Source organism: Coregonus clupeaformis, unplaced genomic scaffold (assembly GCF_020615455.1).
Source record: "Coregonus clupeaformis isolate EN_2021a unplaced genomic scaffold, ASM2061545v1 scaf3572, whole genome shotgun sequence".
In the NCBI taxonomy this organism is placed as follows: domain Eukaryota; kingdom Metazoa; phylum Chordata; class Actinopteri; order Salmoniformes; family Salmonidae; genus Coregonus; species Coregonus clupeaformis.
The window spans coordinates 2,927-21,387 of NW_025537026.1; the positions used below are offsets into that span (position 1 = coordinate 2,927).

Consider the following 18,461-nt stretch of genomic DNA (forward strand, 5'->3'; position numbering starts at 1 on the left):
TTCATGAAACTTGACTGACCTTCATGTCTTAAAGTAATGATGGACTGTCGTTTCTCTTTGCTTATTTGAGCTGTTCTTGCCATAATATGGACATGGTCTTTTACCAAATAGGGCTATCTTCTGTATACCACCCCTACCTTGTCACACCACAACTGATTGGTTCAAACGCATTAAGAAGGAAATCAATTCCTGTTAATTGAAATGCATTCCAGGTGACTACCTCATGAAGCTGGTTGAGAGAATGCCAAGCATGTGCAAAGCTGTCATCAATAAATATATTTTGATTTGTTACTACATCATAAAAATAAAGAAAACCCTTGAATGAGTAGGTGTGTCCACAAACCTTTGACTGGTACTGTATATACTGTATATTGATACTCCGACATTGCTCGTCCTAATATTTATATATTTCTTAATTCCATTATTTTACTTTTAAATTTGTGTGTATTGTTAGATATTACTGCACTGTTGGTGCTAGGAACGCAAGCGTTTTTTGCTACACCCGCAATAACATCTGCTAAACGTGTGTGCGACCAATAACATTTGATTTGATTTGACTATCTTGCCCAATCTATTTTTCTGTGCAATGTTGATATTCCCAAACTAGCAGGTCAAGCAGTAGAACAGAATGCTCTCAATTCATGGTTTATAAAAGATAACTATGATGGTTAGATCAACATAAACAAAAGTGCAGTTTCCATAGGAAATACAGTCTGTTGGCCTTCCTTAAAAGTAGTGTCAGGACACTGATCCCAGGACAGCTTGTTGTCAATGACTAGCCTAAGGTATTTTTACTCCTCCACTATTTCGATGGGCTCACCTTCTATAAGTGATGGTGTGTACATGGTAGTGTTCCTTCGAAAGTCAATCACCATATCCTTTGTTTTTGATATGTTTAATTTTAGATGGGATGACTCGCACCAGACAGTAAAGTCATACAGAGCCTGTCCGTGCTTGGTCTCATCCCCTTCGAGGAGACTGACCAAAGCAGTGTCGGCAGCATATTTGACCAGGTGGTGCCCTGGGAACTGGCTCCGGCAGCTGTCTGTATACAATATTAATGCTATTATAAACTGGTTATCAAAGTAATTAGAACAGTAAAAAAATATGTTTTTATCATACCCTTGGTACACCGTCTGATGATATACCACGGCTTTCAACAAATCAGCATTCAAGGCTCAAACCACCAAGTTTATAATTAAGCAATAAGGCCTAAGGTTTTGTGGTATATGGCCAATATACCACGGCTAAGGGCTGTTCTAAAGCACAACACAACTTAGAGTGGCTGGATACAGCCCGTAGCCATGGTATATTGGCCATATACCACAAACCCCTGAGGTGCCTTATTGCTATTATAAACTGGTTACCAACGTAATTAGAGCAGTAAAAATAAATGTTTTGTCATACCTGTGGTATGTGGTCTGATATACCACGGCTGTCAACCAATCAGCATTCAGGGCTTGAACCACCTAGTTTATGATTGGAAATAAATCCCATTTGCTCATGTGCACAACTATAGATAAATCCGACAGGAGAGTTTGAGTGATGAAGTTGGACATAGGATCTCGAAATCTGTGCAAGAAACACTTAGACGAATTTCAAAAAATGAATGTTAGGCTATTTCCTGGCAATTGTGCTGTTAATATGTGCCAGATGTTAAGACTACAAACCGTTATAAATGGCATATTTGCAAGATTTACTTGTTATTTCAATAGGCATAGGCTGCTGACAAAAATCAGGTTTATAATTGCAATTCAATGTTGCCATGGTTTGCTGAGCTAGATGCAGGTAGCCTGTAGCCAACATCTAATTTCAGGGAAAAGTCCACAATGAAACTGACATTAAATGTGGAGAATGATACATTTGCGATAGAGCTGTAACCATGGTCACAATTGATAACTTCAAATTTAATTAACTAAACATGGCCATTAATAATTGCATAATAACACAAGGCTACAACAAACTGAAGTTATAGAATATTTATTATCTATCCATTTGCCAGCTCCAGGTAGGCTACACAAGTGGCACAAATTGATTTGGTATTACTCCAGTGATATCGTCATTTCAACATAAACTCAGCAAAAAAAGAAACGCCCTCTCACTGTCAACTGCGTTTATTTTCAGCAAACTTTTTTAACATGTGTAAATATTTGTATGAACATAACAAGATTCAACAACTGAGACATGAACTGAACAAGTTCCACGGACATGTGACTAACATACATGGAATTATGTGTCCCTGAACAAAGGGGGGTCAAAAGTAACAGTCAGTATCTGGTGTGGCCACCAGCTGCATTAAGTACTGCAGTGCATCTCCTCCTCATGGACTGCACCAGATTTGCCAGTTCTTGCTGTGATATGTTATCCCACTCTTCCTATGATGCTGTGACACACCGCCCCAGACCATGACGGACCCTGCACCTCCAAATCGATCCCGCTCTAGAGTACAGGCCTTGGTGTAACGCTCATTCCTTCGACGATAAACGCGAATCCGACCATCACCCCTGGTGAGACAAAACCGCGACTCGTCAGTGAAGAGCACTTTTTGCCAGTCCTGTCTGGTCCAGCGACGGTGGGTTTGTGCCCATAGGCGACGTTGTTGCCGGTGATGTCTGGTGAGGACCTGCCTTACAACAGGCCTACAAGCCCTCAGTCCAGCCTCTCTCAACCTATTGCGGACAGTCTGAGCACTGATGGAGGGATTGTGCGTTCCTGGTGTAACTCGGGCAGTTGTTGTTGCCATCCTGTACCTGTCCCGCAGGTGTGATGTTCGGATGTACCGATCCTGTGCAGGTGTTGTTACACGTGGTCTGCCACTGTGAGGACAAGCAGCTGTCCGTCCTGTCTCCCTGTAGCGCTGTCTTAGGCGTCTCACAGTACGGACATGGCAATTTATTGCCCTGGCCACATCTGCAGTCCTCATGCCTCTTTGTAGCATGCCTTAGGCACGTTCACGCAGATGAGCAGGGACCCTGGGCATCTTTCTTTTGGTGTTTTTCAGAGTCAGTAGAAAGGCCTACGTTTTCATAACTGTGACCTCAATTTCCTACCGTCTGTAAGCTGTTAGTGTCTTAACGACCGTTCCACAGGTGCATGTTCAGTAATTGTTTATGGTTCATTGAACAAGCATGGGAAACAGTGTTTAAACCCTTTACAATGAAGATCTGTGAAGTTATTTGGATTTTTACGAATTATCTTTTAAAGACAGGGTCCAGAAAAGGGGATGTTTCTTTTTTTGCTGAGTTTATTTATTGTATCAAATGGTAGGCTACAGTAGCCTACAATGGCATCGAAATTAATAGCCTTCTTGATGGCCAACAGATGCAAATATATCATTCTCCACAGTTTCATTGTGGACTTTTTCCAATTACAGAAGGATGGGAGGGATTTCCATCATTTCCATTTCAAATTTCCACTCGTGCAGCGCTCAAGACCGAAGAACTGAGAAGGCGTAAAACACTTAACTTCTCTTGATACGGTTTTCCATAAGAAAAGTCGACATTAGAATGCATTTTACTTTAAACCACCTCTGAGCAAATGTATCTAAAGCGCTCTAGTGTGCCTAAAGTCGTTTTCCAGTGCTTTGTCGCCTTTATATCAGTTCTAGCGCGCGAATATGTTTTTTGGAAATAGGTGTCTCCATAATGACCAATCTAAATAGCCTGCCTGCAACTGGTAAAAAGCTGTCACGATGTCCGTCTCTGTGACTCCGCTGCCTGCTGCAGCACTCTGTCAACCAGTGCTCTCAACACACACCCCCCTCTGGCCCTCCCCCTCCTCACTCACTCACTCACTCACTCACTCACTCACTCACTCACTCACTCACTCACTCACTCACTCACTCACTCACCAGTAACAGCCTGCCTCACTGCCTGATAGTCAGCAGCAGCAGGTCACAATGAATATATTTAAACAAAACAATTACCTTGAGAGAGAAATGCCATCGTGGCCGTGGTGCAATTTAGAAGTAGCCCAAAAACCCGCAACCCGCAGCCAATACATTTTCACCTGCGACATAGTTTTAAAAGTAGACCAATTTAGCGGGAAAACATGGCAACCCTGAGCATAGTGGGCAGAACAAGCAAGGAGGTGGGCAAAGCCAAGCAAGAGCTAGCGAGATCCTATTGGCTTGTTGTAGCATGTATTTGCATATTTCCGTTAGGGAACGCCTCCTCTGTGAATTATGGGTGTGTACAAACTCAATTACACTTTGCACTCCTTCTAAACAATGCATTTTTTTTTTTTTTTTGCCAAAGCGTCAAGTCTATACAACTTAGTGCACTGTGTTTGTAACAGATTATAGATTTGGGAACAGAAACATTTATTGAGATCAGATGTTTCATCGATGAGACAATGAGCAGAATGTGGGCCCAGTTTCACCTAATTCAAACCTCTCCCTCTAGACTGGACTTCCTCTCACTACCATATTTGGTGGTGAGAACGTTCTAAACGGACGCTTCATCGTTATAGCCCCTGTGATGTGTCTGGTTTACCCCTTCGGTCTGTGATTTTAGATTCATCACTATTATTATTATATATTTTTTACTCCTGTATTGCGCCATGTCTCTACTGTGTGTGTTGTATAGAGCAGAGTGTCTCTACTGTGTTTGCTAATGTGTCCCTCAGGGCTGAACTCCCCGGTACCTGCGTTTATGAGGAGAGGCAGACCTAAAATGGTAAACACTGCTCCGCTTCTCGCACCCAGTGACTCCGAGGAGGATGAGTGGACCCCTCGACTGGAGAGATGCCCACCAGGTAGAGCAGTAGTAGTAAATTAGGATGTTATAAGAAGTATCGTGTTAGTAGAACGATAGGACCTACCCAGATACCACTAGGCTAGTAGACTGGTAGGACCTACCCAGATACCACTAGGCTAGTAGACTGGTAGGACCTACCCAGATACCACTAGGCTAGTAGACTGGTAGGACCTACCCAGATACCACTAGGCTAGTAGACAGGTAGGGCTAAAGGAGTGGAAGGTATGCTAAAATATGTGAAATGGTCTGTGTTACGTTTAGGGCAAACCCGTTTTGTTGATATCTGGTATATCATGAAAATATGATTAAATAGAGCATGTTTTTGGACTCATTCAGTGGCGGCTCCTGAAAAAATTCTCAGGGGGGGCAATTTTTCTGATGATTTAGGTGACCTACACACATTTTAAAAAAGATATGTCCAGCAACAACATGAAGACAGGGGCAGCATATAAGTCAATACTGATATACACATTACTTGCTTCAAAAAGGCCTCATGGTTGAATTGGAAATATGTGCACCTGAGCAAGCAGGAGCTTTTGATAGAGGCTACTGAAAACATTGATGCAAGTTATTGGTAATAAGAAATTTTTATAGACTTCCATATTCTGCCCTCTTGTATAGATTTGTGAAAATGAACAGTGATTTGAAAACAGAATTTGAAAATAATTTATAGAAAAGGTAAACACAGCTATCTGTATGGCTTTGTAAATATGAACAACCATATTCTGGCCAATTGTATAGATTTGTAAAAAAAAATGTTTACTTTTTTAAAAATGAAAAATAACTATTTTAAACAACATCAACTGTGAACTGATTTGGGCGTGTGTGTGTTAAAGAGACAGACAGGGAGGGACAAAGAGAGAGAGAGGCTACATTACTTGTACTGAAACTGTTCTCTTCTCTCTTTCAATGCAGAAAAGCGGTCAATGACTTTCTCATTGAAATCAGGCATGCTGAGGACTAGTTTACTAGTTACTTTTTAGCTTGCTGCATGATCAAATTCAGCTGATGCGCATAGCAATGCACGTAATGGCCTTTCTTGAAATGCTCACGCACCTTTTGCCTTCTCTCGCCTCATCACACTGGCTCCATCGTAAGCTTGCGCAATGAGTTTGACTTTCACGTCGTCGGCAAAAAGACCGTTCAGTCTCTCCAAAAGCACACTGGCGATTGAGACTGAGGTTGATTCCGAGATGGGAAGGAACTCAAAAAAGCGCTCCTGCACTTTGTGGTTGTCTCTTTGATGTGAACTTCTTTCAAAGAGACAATCGAGTTGCACTGAACGCTATAGCCATCTTGATAGTAGTACGTGAATTGATTGATGCTGCTACCCGCTCTTTTCTTAGTTACGTTCATGGTTACGTTACGTATGACGAAACGCGTAAGTGCAAGCCCTCAGAAACCCATAGAGATTGTATTGAAAGCTCTGAAATTTGAAAAAAATAGATTTTACATGGGAGTCTATGACAGACTTCTGGGCGATTTTCAACCTGACTGAAATCGCCCCAAAAGGGGGGGGAGCCATTTGAAGCACGACTTTAGCCTGATTGGACATTTAGTGGCAGTGTGGCACTGTGGCAGATCAGACGTCTAGATTACAACACTGATAACTACTGTTGCCGTGATATAATTGATTAGAAAAAAATTCCCTTCCTTTTCCCGTTTGGCAGTGCGTCGCCCATATCGCCCTATTGAACAGACCGCCCCTGGACTCATTCAGCATTTATATTACTCAAACTTAAATTTAAAATGATGCTGTTGCTGCTTCCTGTTGACAAGACATATTGAGAAATAGCCCAATGTCAAAACACAGTTTGTGATATATTGAAAACATAAACTTTACTATCTACACATACATTTACAACAATAGTAATCATGTTACTTGTATTGTTTTAAACAAACAGCTAATAAACTGCACACGCACCAAAACCCCTGTTGTTTTGACAAGTGGCAATAAATTACTCATCGATATGGGGGGAGGGAGATATGCTCTGTGGAAACTACCACAACTCAAAAACCACATGGAGCTGGAGATATTTTTACATCATTGGTTAGAAGACAACCTGCAGAACATATTCAGCTATATTTTAGAATGTTTCATTTTGATATTGGGGGTCACCAAAACAGAAAGAGAAACGCAACACTGTTCTGTCAATCACTCATCGATTATCACAGGGAGATGAGGTTGCACGTCCTGTTAAAAATAACAGCTCAAAAACCACACAGAATCTAGGAATAACGTGGTAATCACTGGTTAGATAATTTGTAGAAGACAGCTAGCTACATTTTGAAGTGTTGCATTTTGATTAAAGTGGTTTGCCAACACGGTAAGTGTAACGCAATGCTTTTTTTTGTTAATCACTTCCATCGATATCACGCTGTAATCAATAGAAAAAGGGGCAAACGCTTGGGTTGTAGCACTGTTAAAACGAACACTATTCATAGGCCATACGGAAACTTGGCAGGTAGCCTAGCTGTTAAGAGCATTGGGCCAGTAACTGAAAGGTTGCTAGTTCAAATCCCCAAGCAGACTAGGTGAAAAATCTGTTGAAGTCGCTCTGGATAAGAGTGTCTGCAAAATGTCTCCAAAAATATATACATGGTTGGTTAGATGAGAACTTTTATAAAGCTTCTATCTAGATTTTGAATTGGTGTGGCCGCTCCGAATTGTTGGTGCCATTTGAGAAAGAAAATGATAGCGAACCCCAGTGCGTATAACAAAACCAAAGATATTCATCTGTTTTAAGTAATTGATCTTTTGTCATCGTGTTGACTATAAATATTTATACTAACATCACCAATCTGAGGTAAAAAAAAAGGCATGTAATTCTCCCCAATTCGATGTGGTTGTATAAAGTAGTAACACATACTGTCCTCTTCATGGAAAGTAGTGTAATATACATTAATTAGATATGGCAAAATCATTCAATATCTTATGTTAGGATGATAGTAAATGAAACAAACTCACAGATTTCTTAAAATAATCACAGATATCTCACTAGTTTAACCATTTAGAGATAAAAAATAAATAATTCCTAAGCACAATTTAACCAGGCGCTTTAGACTAGAGCGTCCATAGGGTCTGTGCAGCAGACTGAACGTTTGACGTCCCTAATAGAAGAAGTCTTAGTAGCCAGGTAGGGCTTATATGAATCTGTCCTCACAGCACCACGGAGCTTCCGACCCCCAACCAGGAGACCAGCAGCGTCTCAGGGAGTCTCTCAGCTTGACAAATCTGCCACATCTGCCACACCTACAGTACAGGTAAATCTTTTTTTAAATACCTGCACAGGTAAGTGTTTTTTAAAATACCTTCACAGGTGCATATTATACATCTGGGGGGGGGTTGTTTCTCTTCAGCACTACACTAGCAGATACTTGTGCTCTCAAGGACTGGAGCTATGAAGTGTGAACCAATTAATTAAATGATGATGCCTTCAGAAAGTATTCATACCCCTTGACTTATTCCACATTTTATTGGGTTAGAGCCTTAATTCAAAATGTATTCAATATATTTTTTTCTCACCCATCTACACACAATATCCCTTAATGACAAAGTGAAAACATGTTTTTAGAAATGTTAGCAAATTTATTGAAAAGGAAATACAGAAATATTCTATTTACATAAGTATTCACACACCTGATTCATCACATGTTAGAATCAACTTTGGCAACGATTACAGCTGTGAGTCTCTAAGAGCTTTGCACACCTGGATTGTACAATATTTGCACATTATTCTTAAAAAAATTCTTCAAGCTCTATCAAGTTGATTGTTGATCATTGCTAGACAGCCCGTTTCAAGTCGATTTAAGTCAAAACTGTAACTAGGCCACTCAGGAACATTCAATGTCGTCTTGGTAAGCAACTCCAGTTTAAATCAAATCAAATCAAATCAAATTTTATTGGTCACATGCGCCGAATACAACAGGTGCAGACATTACAGTGAAATGCTTACTTACAGCCCTTAACCAACAGTGCATTTATTTTAAACAAAAAAGTAAGAATAAAACAACAACAAAAAAGTGTTGAGAAAAAAAGAGCAGAAGTAAAATAAAGTGACAGTAGGGAGGCTATATATACAATAAAATAAAGTGACAGTAGGGAGGCTATATATACAGGGGGGTACCATTGCATAGTCAATGTGCGGGGGCACCGGCTAGTTGAGGTAGTATGTACATGTGGGTAGAGTTAAAGTGACTATGCATAAATACTTAACAGAGTAGCAGCAGCGTAAAAAGGATGGGGTGGGGGGGGCAGTGCAAATAGTCCGGGTAGCCATGTTTAGCTGTTCAGGAGTCTTATGGCTTGGGGGTAGAAGCTGTTGAGAAGTCTTTTGGACCTAGACTTGGCACTCCGGTACCGCTTGCCGTGCGGTAGCAGAGAGAACAGTCTATGACTAGGGTGACTGGAGTCTTTGACAATTTTGAGGGCCTTCCTCTGACACCGCCTGGTATAGAGGTCCTGGATGGCAGGGAGCTTTGCCCCAGTGATGTACTGGGCCGTACGCACTACCCTCTGTAGTGCCTTGCGGTCAGAGGCCAAGCAGTTGCCATACCAGGCGGTGATGCAACCAGTCAGGATGCTCTCGATGGTGCAGCTGTAGAATTTTTTGAGGATCTGAGGACCCATGCCAAATCTTTTTAGTCTCCTGAGGGGGAATAGGCTTTGTCGTGCCCTCTTCACGACTGTCTTGGTGTGTTTGGACCATCATAGTTCGTTGGTGATGTGGACACCAAGGAACTTGAAGCTCTCAACCTGTTCCACTGCAGCCCCGTCGATGAGAATGGGGGCGTGCTCAGTCCTCTTTTTTTTCCTGTAGTCCACAATCATCTCCTTTGTCTTGGTCACGTTGAGGGAGAGGTTGTTGTCCTGGCACCACACGGCCAGATCTCTGACCTCCTCCCTATAGGCTGTCTCATCGTTGTCGGTGATCAGGCCTACCACTGTTGTGTCGTCGGCAAACTTAATGATGGTGTTGGAGTCGTGCCTGGCCATGCAGTCATGGGTGAACAGAGAGTACAGGAGGGGGACTGAGCACGCACCCCTGAGGGGCCCCCGTGTTGAGGATCAGTGTGGCAGATGTGTTGTTACCTACCCTTACCACCTGGGGGCGGCCCGTCAGGAAGTCCAGGATCCAGTTGCAGAGGGAGGTGTTTAGTCCCAGGATCCTTAGCTTAGTGATGAGCTTAGAGGGCACTATGGTGTTGAATGCTGAGCTGTAGTCAATGAATAGCATTCTCACGTAGGTGTTCCTCTTGTCCAGGTGGGAAAGGGCAGTGTGGAGTGCGATAGAGATTGCATCATCTGTGGATCTGTTGGGGCGGTATGCAAATTGGAGTGGGTCTAGGGTTTCTGGGATTATGCTGTTGATGTGAGCCATGACCAGTCTTTCAAAGCACTTCATGGCTACAGACGTCAGTGCTACGGGTCGGTAGTCATTTAGGCAGGTTATCTTAGAGTTCTTGGGCACGGGGACTATGGTGGTCTGCTTGAAACATGTTGGTATTACAGACTCAGTCAGGGACATGTTGAAAATGTCAGTGAAGACACTTGCCAGTTGGTCAGCACATGCTCGGAGTACACGTCCTGGTAATCCGTCTGGCCCTGCGGCCTTGTGAATGTTGACCTGCTTAAAAGTCTTACTCACATCGGCTACGGAGAGCGTGATCACATAGTCGTCCGGAACAGCTGGTGCTCTCATGCATGCTTCAGTGTTGCTTGCCTCGAAGCGAGCATAGAAGTGGTTTAGCTCGTCTGGTAGGCTTGTGTCACTGGGCAGCTCGCGGCTGTGCTTCCCTTTGTAGTCTGTAATAGTTTTCAAGCCCTGCCACATCCGACGAGCGTCAGAGCCAGTGTAGTATGATTCAATCTTAGACCTGTATTGACTCTTTGCCTGTTTGATGGTTCGTCGGAGGTCATAGCGGGATTTCTTATAAGCGTCCGGGTTAGAGTCCCGTTCCTTGAAAGCGGCAGCTCTACCCTTTAGCTCAGTGCGGATGTTTCCTGTAATCCATGGCTTCTGGTTGGGGTATGTACGTACGGTCACTGTGGGGACGACATCATCGATGCACTTATTGATGAAGCCAGTGACTGATGTGGTGTACTCCTCAATGCTGTCTGAAGAATCCCGGAACATGTTCCAGTCTGTGCTAGCAAAACAGTCCTGTAGCTTAGCATCTGCGTCATCTGACCACTTTTTTTTATTAGCCGAATCACTGGTGCTTCCTGCTTCAGTTTTTGCTTATAAGCAGGAATCAGGAGGATAGAGTTATGGTCAGATTTGCCAAATGGAGGGCGAGGGAGAGCTTTGTATGCGTCTCTGTGTGTGGAGTAAAGGTGGTCTAGAGTTTTTTCCCCTCTGGTTGCACATTTAACATGCTGGTAGAAATGAGGTAGAACGGATTTAAGTTTCCCTGCATTAAAGTCCCCGGCTACTAGGAGCGCTGCATCTGGATGAGCGTTTTCCTGTTGATTAATGGCCTTGTACAACTCATTCAGTGCAATCTTAATGCCAGCATTGGTTTGTGGTGGTAAATAGACAGCTATGAAAAATATAGATGAAAACTCTCTTGGTAAATAGTGTGGTCTACAGCTTATCATAAGATACTCTACCTCAGGCGAGCAAAACCTTGAGACTTCCTTAGTATTTGATTTTGTGCACCAGCTGTTGTTTACAAATATACACAGACCGCCGCCCCTCGTCTTACCGGAGTCTGCCGTTCTGTCCTGCCGATGTAGCGTATAGCCTGCTAGCTGAATGTTGTCATTGTTGTCGTTCAGCCACGACTCCGTGAAACATAAGATATTACAGTTTTTAATGTCCCGTTGGTAGGATAACCGTAATCTTAAATCGTCCATTTTATTCTCAAAAGCTTGAACGTTGGCTAATAGGATTGATGGGAGAGGCAGTTTACTCGTTCGCCGTCGGATCCTTACAAGGCACCGGATCTGCGTCCACGATATCTCCGTCTCTTCCTCACGCGAATGACGGGGATCTGGGCCTTGTCGGGAGTCTGTAGAATATCCTTCGCGAACGCCTCGTTGAAGAAAAAGTCTTCGTCCAATACCAGGTGAGTAATCGCTGTCCTGATATCCAGAAGCTCTCTTTGGTTATAAGAGACGATGGCAGAAACATTATGTACAAAATAAATTACAAATAACGCGGAAAAACACACATAATAGTACAATTGGTTAGAGGGCTGTAAAACGGCAGCCATCTTCTTCCGGCGCTGTTTGAGTTTAGATTTAGCCTTGTGTTTTAGTCTATTGACCTGCTGAAAGGTGAATTTGTCTCTGTTGGAAAGCAGACTGCACATGGTTTTCCTTTAGGATTTTGCCTGTGCTTAGCTCTATTCTGTTTCTTTTTATCATAAAGAACTCCCTAGTCCTTGCCGATGACAAGTATACCCATAACCTGATGCAGCCACCACCATGCTTGAAAATATGGATAGTGGTACTCATTGATGTGTTGTGTTGGGTTTGCCCCAAACATAATGCTTTGTATTCAGGACATAAAGTTAATTTCTTTGCCACATTTTTGGGAGTATTACTTTAGTGCCTTGTTGCATGTTTTGTAATATTTTTCAATCTGTCATTTAGGTTAGTATTGTGGAGTAATATAAAATATGAACGCAACATACAACAATTTCAAAGATTTTGCTGAGCTACAGTTCATATAAAGAAATCAGTCAATTTAAATACATTGATTAGGCCCTAATCTATGGATTTCACATGACTGGGCAGGGGCGCAGCCAAGGGTAGGCCTGAGAGGGCATTAGCATCTGGCAACGGTTTTGGTGGATATTCCTGCAGTCAGCATGCCAATTGCACGCTCCCTCAAAACTTGAGACATCTGTGTCATTGTGTTGTGTGACAAAACTGCACATTTTAGAGTGCCCTTTTATTGTCCCCAGCACAAGGTGCACCTGTGTAATGATCATGTTGTTTAATCAGCTTCTTGATATGCCACACGTGTCAGGTGGATGGATTATCTTGGCAAAGGAGAAATGTTCACTAAGAGGGATGTAAACAAATTTGTGCCAAACATTTTAGAGAAATTAGCTTTTTGTGTATATAGAACATTTCTGGGATCTTTTATTTCAGCTCATGAAACATGGAACCAACACTTGTTGCGTTTATATTTTTGTTCAGTGTACAGTGTTGTTGGTCCATCCTCAGTTTTCTCCTATTACAGCTATTAAACTGTAACTGTTTTAAAGTCACCATTGACCTCATGGTGAAATCCCTGAGGGGTTTCCCTCCTCTCCAGCAACTGAGTTAGGAAGGATGCCTGTATCTTTGTAGTGACTTGGTGTATTGATAGACCATCCAAAGTGTAATTAATAACTTCACCATGCGCAAAGGGATGTTCAATGTCTGTTTTTTGTTTAGTTTTTTTACCCATCTACCAATAGGTGCCCTTCTTTGCGAGGCATTGGAAAACATCCCTGGTCTTTGTAGTTGAACACTGCTCGACTGAGGGACCTTACAGATAATTGTATGTGTGGGGTACAGAGATGAGGTAGTCGTTCAAAAATCATGTTAAACACAGAGTGAGTCCATGCAACTTAATATGTAAGTTGTTAAGCACATTTCTACTCCTGAACTTATTTAGGCTTGCCATAGGAAAACTGTTGAATACTTATTGACTCAAGACATTTCAGCTTCTCATTTTTCGTTAATTTGTAAACATTTTCAAAAACGTTGACATTATGAGGTATCGTGTATAGGCCAGTGACCAAAAAACACCACAAAATGGTGAAATAGTCAAGGGGTGTGAATACTTTCTGAAAGCACAGTATATCATGTGCTGTATGTAATTGCCACGCTGTAGATTAAGAGGGCTGACAGCTCTGTCTAGTCATCATTGTGATATTTGTCATAACACTCTGGAACCCCCCTCCTTTGGTCCTCAGCAGCCCCCTAGCAGTGAGGAGGCAGGACCCAGTAATATGAGGACAGAACCACCCCAGCCATTCCTGGAGGTGCTGACTGAAGAAGTGGCCGTCCTCAGAGACAGCAGCACAGCAGACACACACAGTGGAGGACAGGAGGCGCTAGGAGACAAGGTGTGTGTGTTACTGTCATACACATAACACAACACACAATATATTTTAATTAATGATGCTACTAAACAAAGGTAAAGTGATGATGACACACAGACCCAGTGGTCAGTTTGAACTCTCCTCTGGTCTCTTTCCAGGAGGGTCAGAGTGAAGTGACCCCCAGCACCAGTGGAGAGGAGGCAGGGAGATCCACTCAGGGAAGGGGGGCAGACACCCCAGCTGTCACTCAGAGAGGGGCTCCCTTGTTGTACTCCAAACCATCAACCTCAGGTAACAGAGACAGACAGGAATAGACTGTTAGTTTGATATTGTGATTTTATTTGGTCTGAGAGAAAAGATGAGGCACATTGACTGTTTCTGGAGTAATACATTCTATTACGTGTGTGTGTGTGTGTACCAGGCCTGTCTAAGAGAGAGTGTCTGGAAATGCAGAAAGCAGAGCTGAACACATACAAGCGTGGCAGAAACCTGAGAGACAGACCAAGAATCACTTACACAGAAGAGGAGGTCCCCAAAGATGACCACTACCTCTGTGAGTCTTTCGCTCTCTCAACCAGTGAAATAATCACAACTCGCTCATACTTTACTTTTGACTCTATTTTTATTTGCGAATGTAATGCTCACACTGTAGAGTCAATGTGGTTGGTGAAATAGACATTCTTACCCACCAATACCTAAATCTACCCGCATTTTTCGGGTGGCGTGTCTTAATTTTATGGCCTGGTCATTTAGCGGACGCTCTTATCCAGAAATGTATCATTCCTGTTTGTTCCTCTTGTTCTTTTCCTCTCTCTGGCTCTCTCTCTCTCTACCTCTCTGCATGTCTTCATCATCATCATCATGATAACTGACGTTTAACATATTCTATTTATCTTTTTCTCTCCCAGACTGTGAGGACTGCAAGTCTTTCTTCATGGAGGAGTGTGAGCTCCATGGTCCTGCTCTCTTTGTCCCTGACATCCCTGCCCCTCTAGGAGCCCCTGACAGGGCCAGACTCACCCTGCCGTGTCAGGACATCAGGCATCCCTGAAGCAGGACTGGGGGTATTCAACCAAGGAAACACTGTGCCTGCAGGAGCCCACTATGGACCTTATGAAGGAGAGATCACAGACAAGGACCAGGCCATGGAGAGTGGATACTCCTGGGTGGTGAGAGGAGTGTGTGTGTGTGTCATCGCGCTGTGCTTACATTTTGTCCAACCTGATCAAAACTGTAAATATGAATTGTTGTTTTCCTCAGATCTACAAGAGCAAACACTGGGACGACTACATTGATGCTGGGAGAGACACTCACTCCAACTGGATGAGGTAAGCAACACTGAAGTACAGAGGAAGTCTCAGTCCTCTTCCTCCTCCTGTTTCTCTCTGTAAGTACAGAGGAATTCTCACAGTCCTCTTCCTCCTTCTGTTTCTCTTTGTAAGTACAGAGGAAGTCTCACAGTCCTCTTCCTCCTTCTGTTTCTCTCTGTAAGTACAGAGGAAGTCACAGTCCTCTTCCTCCTGTTTCTCTCTGTAAGTACAGAGGAAGTCTCTCAGTCCTCTTCCTCCTGTTTCTCTCTGTAAGTACAGAGGAAGTCTCTCAGTCCTCTTCCTCCTCCTGTTTCTCTCTGGAAGTACATAGGAAGTCCTCTGTAGTCCTCTGTAGCTCAGCTGGTAGAGCACAGCGCTTGTAACGCCAAGGTAGTGGGTTCGATCCCCGGGACCACCCATACACAAAAAAAAAAAATTTATGCACGCATGACTGTAAGTCGCTTTGGAGAAAAGCGCCTGCTAAATGGCATATTATTATTATTATTATTATTAAGTCTCTCAGTCCTCTTCCTCCTGTTTCTGTCTCTGTCTCTCTCCTGTTTCTCTCTGTAAGTACAGAGGAAGTCTCTGTCCTCTTCCTCCTGTTTCTGTCTCTCTCCTGTTTCTCTCTGTAAGTACAGAGGAAGTCTCTCAGTCCTCTTCCTCCTCCTGTTTCTCTCTGTACCTACCTGTCTCATACTCTATTTGATAGTTGATAACCTCAAGAAATATATCTCTTGTACATAATTAACCCTCTCTCTCTCTCTCTCTCGCCTCTCTCTCTCTCAGGTATGTGAACTGTGCTCGTAGAGAAGAAGAACAGAATCTGGTGGCCTTCCAGTACAGAGGAGAGATTCTATACCGCTGCTGTAAGCCTATAGCTGTTGGAGAGGAGCTATTGGTTTGGTACGGAGAGGAGTACGCCAGAGACCTGGGCATTGTCTTCGACTACCTCTGGGACAAAAAGAGCTCTGCTAAAGGTACTTGACTCTCTCTCCCCTCTTCCTCCTCTCTTCATCCCTCTCTATCTTCCTCTGGAACATTAAGAGCACTGCCCTTACTAAACTCAGCAAAAAAAGAAATGCCCTCTCACTGTCAACTGCGTTTATTTTCAGCAAACTTAACGTGTAAATAATTGTATGAACATAACAAGGTTCAACAACAGACATAAACTGAACAAGTTCCAGACATGTGACTAACAGAAATGGAATAGTAACAGTCAGTATCTGGTGTGGCCACCAGCTGCATTAAGTACTGCAGTGCATCTCCTCCTCATGGACTGCACCAGATTTGCCAGTTCTTGCTGTGATATGTTTTCCCACTCTTCCGATGATGCTGTGACACACCGCCCCAGACCATGACGGACCCTGCACCTCCAAATCGAACCCGCTCTAGAGTACAGGCCTTGGTGTAACGCTCATTCCTTCGACGATAAACGCGAATCCGACCATCACCCCTGGTGAGACAAAACCGCGACTCGTCAGTGAAGAGCACTTTTTGCCAGTCCTGTCTGGTCCAGCGACGGTGGGTTTGTGCCCATAGGCGACGTTGTTGCCGGTGATGTCTGGTGAGGACCTGCCTTACAACAGGCCTACAAGCCCTCAGTCCAGCCTCTCTCAACCTATTGCGGACAGTCTGAGCACTGATGGAGGGATTGTGCGTTCCTGGTGTAACTCGGGCAGTTGTTGTTGCCATCCTGTACCTGTCCCGCAGGTGTGATGTTCGGATGTACCGATCCTGTGCAGGTGTTGTTACACGTGGTCTGCCACTGTGAGGACAATCAGCTGTCCGTCCTGTCTCCCTGTAGCGCTGTCTTAGGCGTCTCACAGTATGGACATTGCAATTTATTGCCCTGGCCACATCTGCAGTCCTCATGCCTCCTTGCAGCATGCCTTAGGCACGTTCACACAGATGAGCAGGGACCCTGGGCATCTTTCTTTTGGTGTTTTTCAGAGTCAGTAGAAAGGCCTAAGTTTTCATAACTGTGACCTCAATTTCCTACCATCTGTAAGCTGTTAGTGTCTTAACGACCGTTCCACAGGTGCATGTTCAGTAATTGTTTATGGTTCATTGAACAAGCATGGGAAACAGTGTTTAAACCCTTTACAATGAAGATCTGTGAAGTTATTTGGATTTTTAGGGTCCTGAAAAAGGGACGCTTCTTTTTTTGCTGAGTTTATATCCTCCTCTGTTCACTCCTCTTACATTGATTTTTTTAACCTCCTATTACATAATTATTACTCATTTCTCAATTGAAAGTCATCATTGATGTTAAATATATTTTGTGTTGTGTATTATCATACTGATCATGCATGCACCTTGTGAACTTCATTTCTCTTATTTTAATTACTCTCTCTTTCTCTCTCCCCTCCATCTCTCTCAGATGTGAACGCTGAGTCGTCCCACTTCCAGATCTTCTCGTGTTCTGGCTGTCCGTTCTCCTTCACCTCTCAGATCTTCCTCCTCAAGCACATAAAGAGATGTCACCATGATGAGTATGTCAGACTGTTGAGGAGTGGAGAGATCAGATCAGAGAATCTCATGTCCGCCAGCAGCTCACAACACCATGGAACCACATCAGGTTCCTCCAATCCAGCTCCCACCAGGAAACAGAGAGAGACGGACAAGCCACGACCACACCGCTGTTCTCAGTGTGGGAAGAGCTTCATTAAAGAAGATAATCTCAGAACACACCAGCGCATTCACACAGGAGAGAAGCCGTTCCACTGCTCCCAGTGTGGGAAGAGTTTCAGTCTGTCAGAAAATTTAAAGAGACACCAGCGCATTCACACAGGAGAGAAGCCGTTCCACTGCTCCCAGTGTGGGAAGAGTTTCAGTCAGTCAGGAGAGTTAAAGATACACCAGCGCATTCACACAGGAGAGAAGCCGTTCCACTGCTCCCAGTGTGGGAAGAGTTTCAGTCAGTCAGGAGATTTAAAGACACACCAGCGTTTTCACACAGGAGAGAAGCCGTTCCACTGCTCCCAGTGTGGGAAGAGTTTCAGGGTGTCAGGAGAGTTAAAGAGACACCAGCGCATTCACACAGGAGAGAAGCTCCACTGCTCCCAGTGTGGGAAGAGTTTCAGGGGGTCAGGAGAGTTAAAGAGACACCAGCGCATTCACACAGGAGAGAAGCCGTTCCACTGCTCTCAGTGTGGGAAGAGTTTCAGTCAGTCATACAAGCTAAAGAAACACCAATGTTCTAAAAAGAGTAAAGAACTTTAGAATTCTCTTGAAATTGGACGGTGATGTATGTAATGTTCTATCAATAAATATTTATGAAAAGCATTCCAGGTGAGCTGGTTGAGAGATTGCCAAGAGTGTGCAAAGCTGTCATCAAGGCACAGGG

General features: G+C 43.5%; 1 pseudogene; it reads left to right on the plus strand.

Moving 5' to 3' along the window:
- The first annotated feature begins 4,544 nt into the window (after positions 1-4,544).
- Positions 4,545-18,461, plus strand: LOC123490253 (annotated as a pseudogene).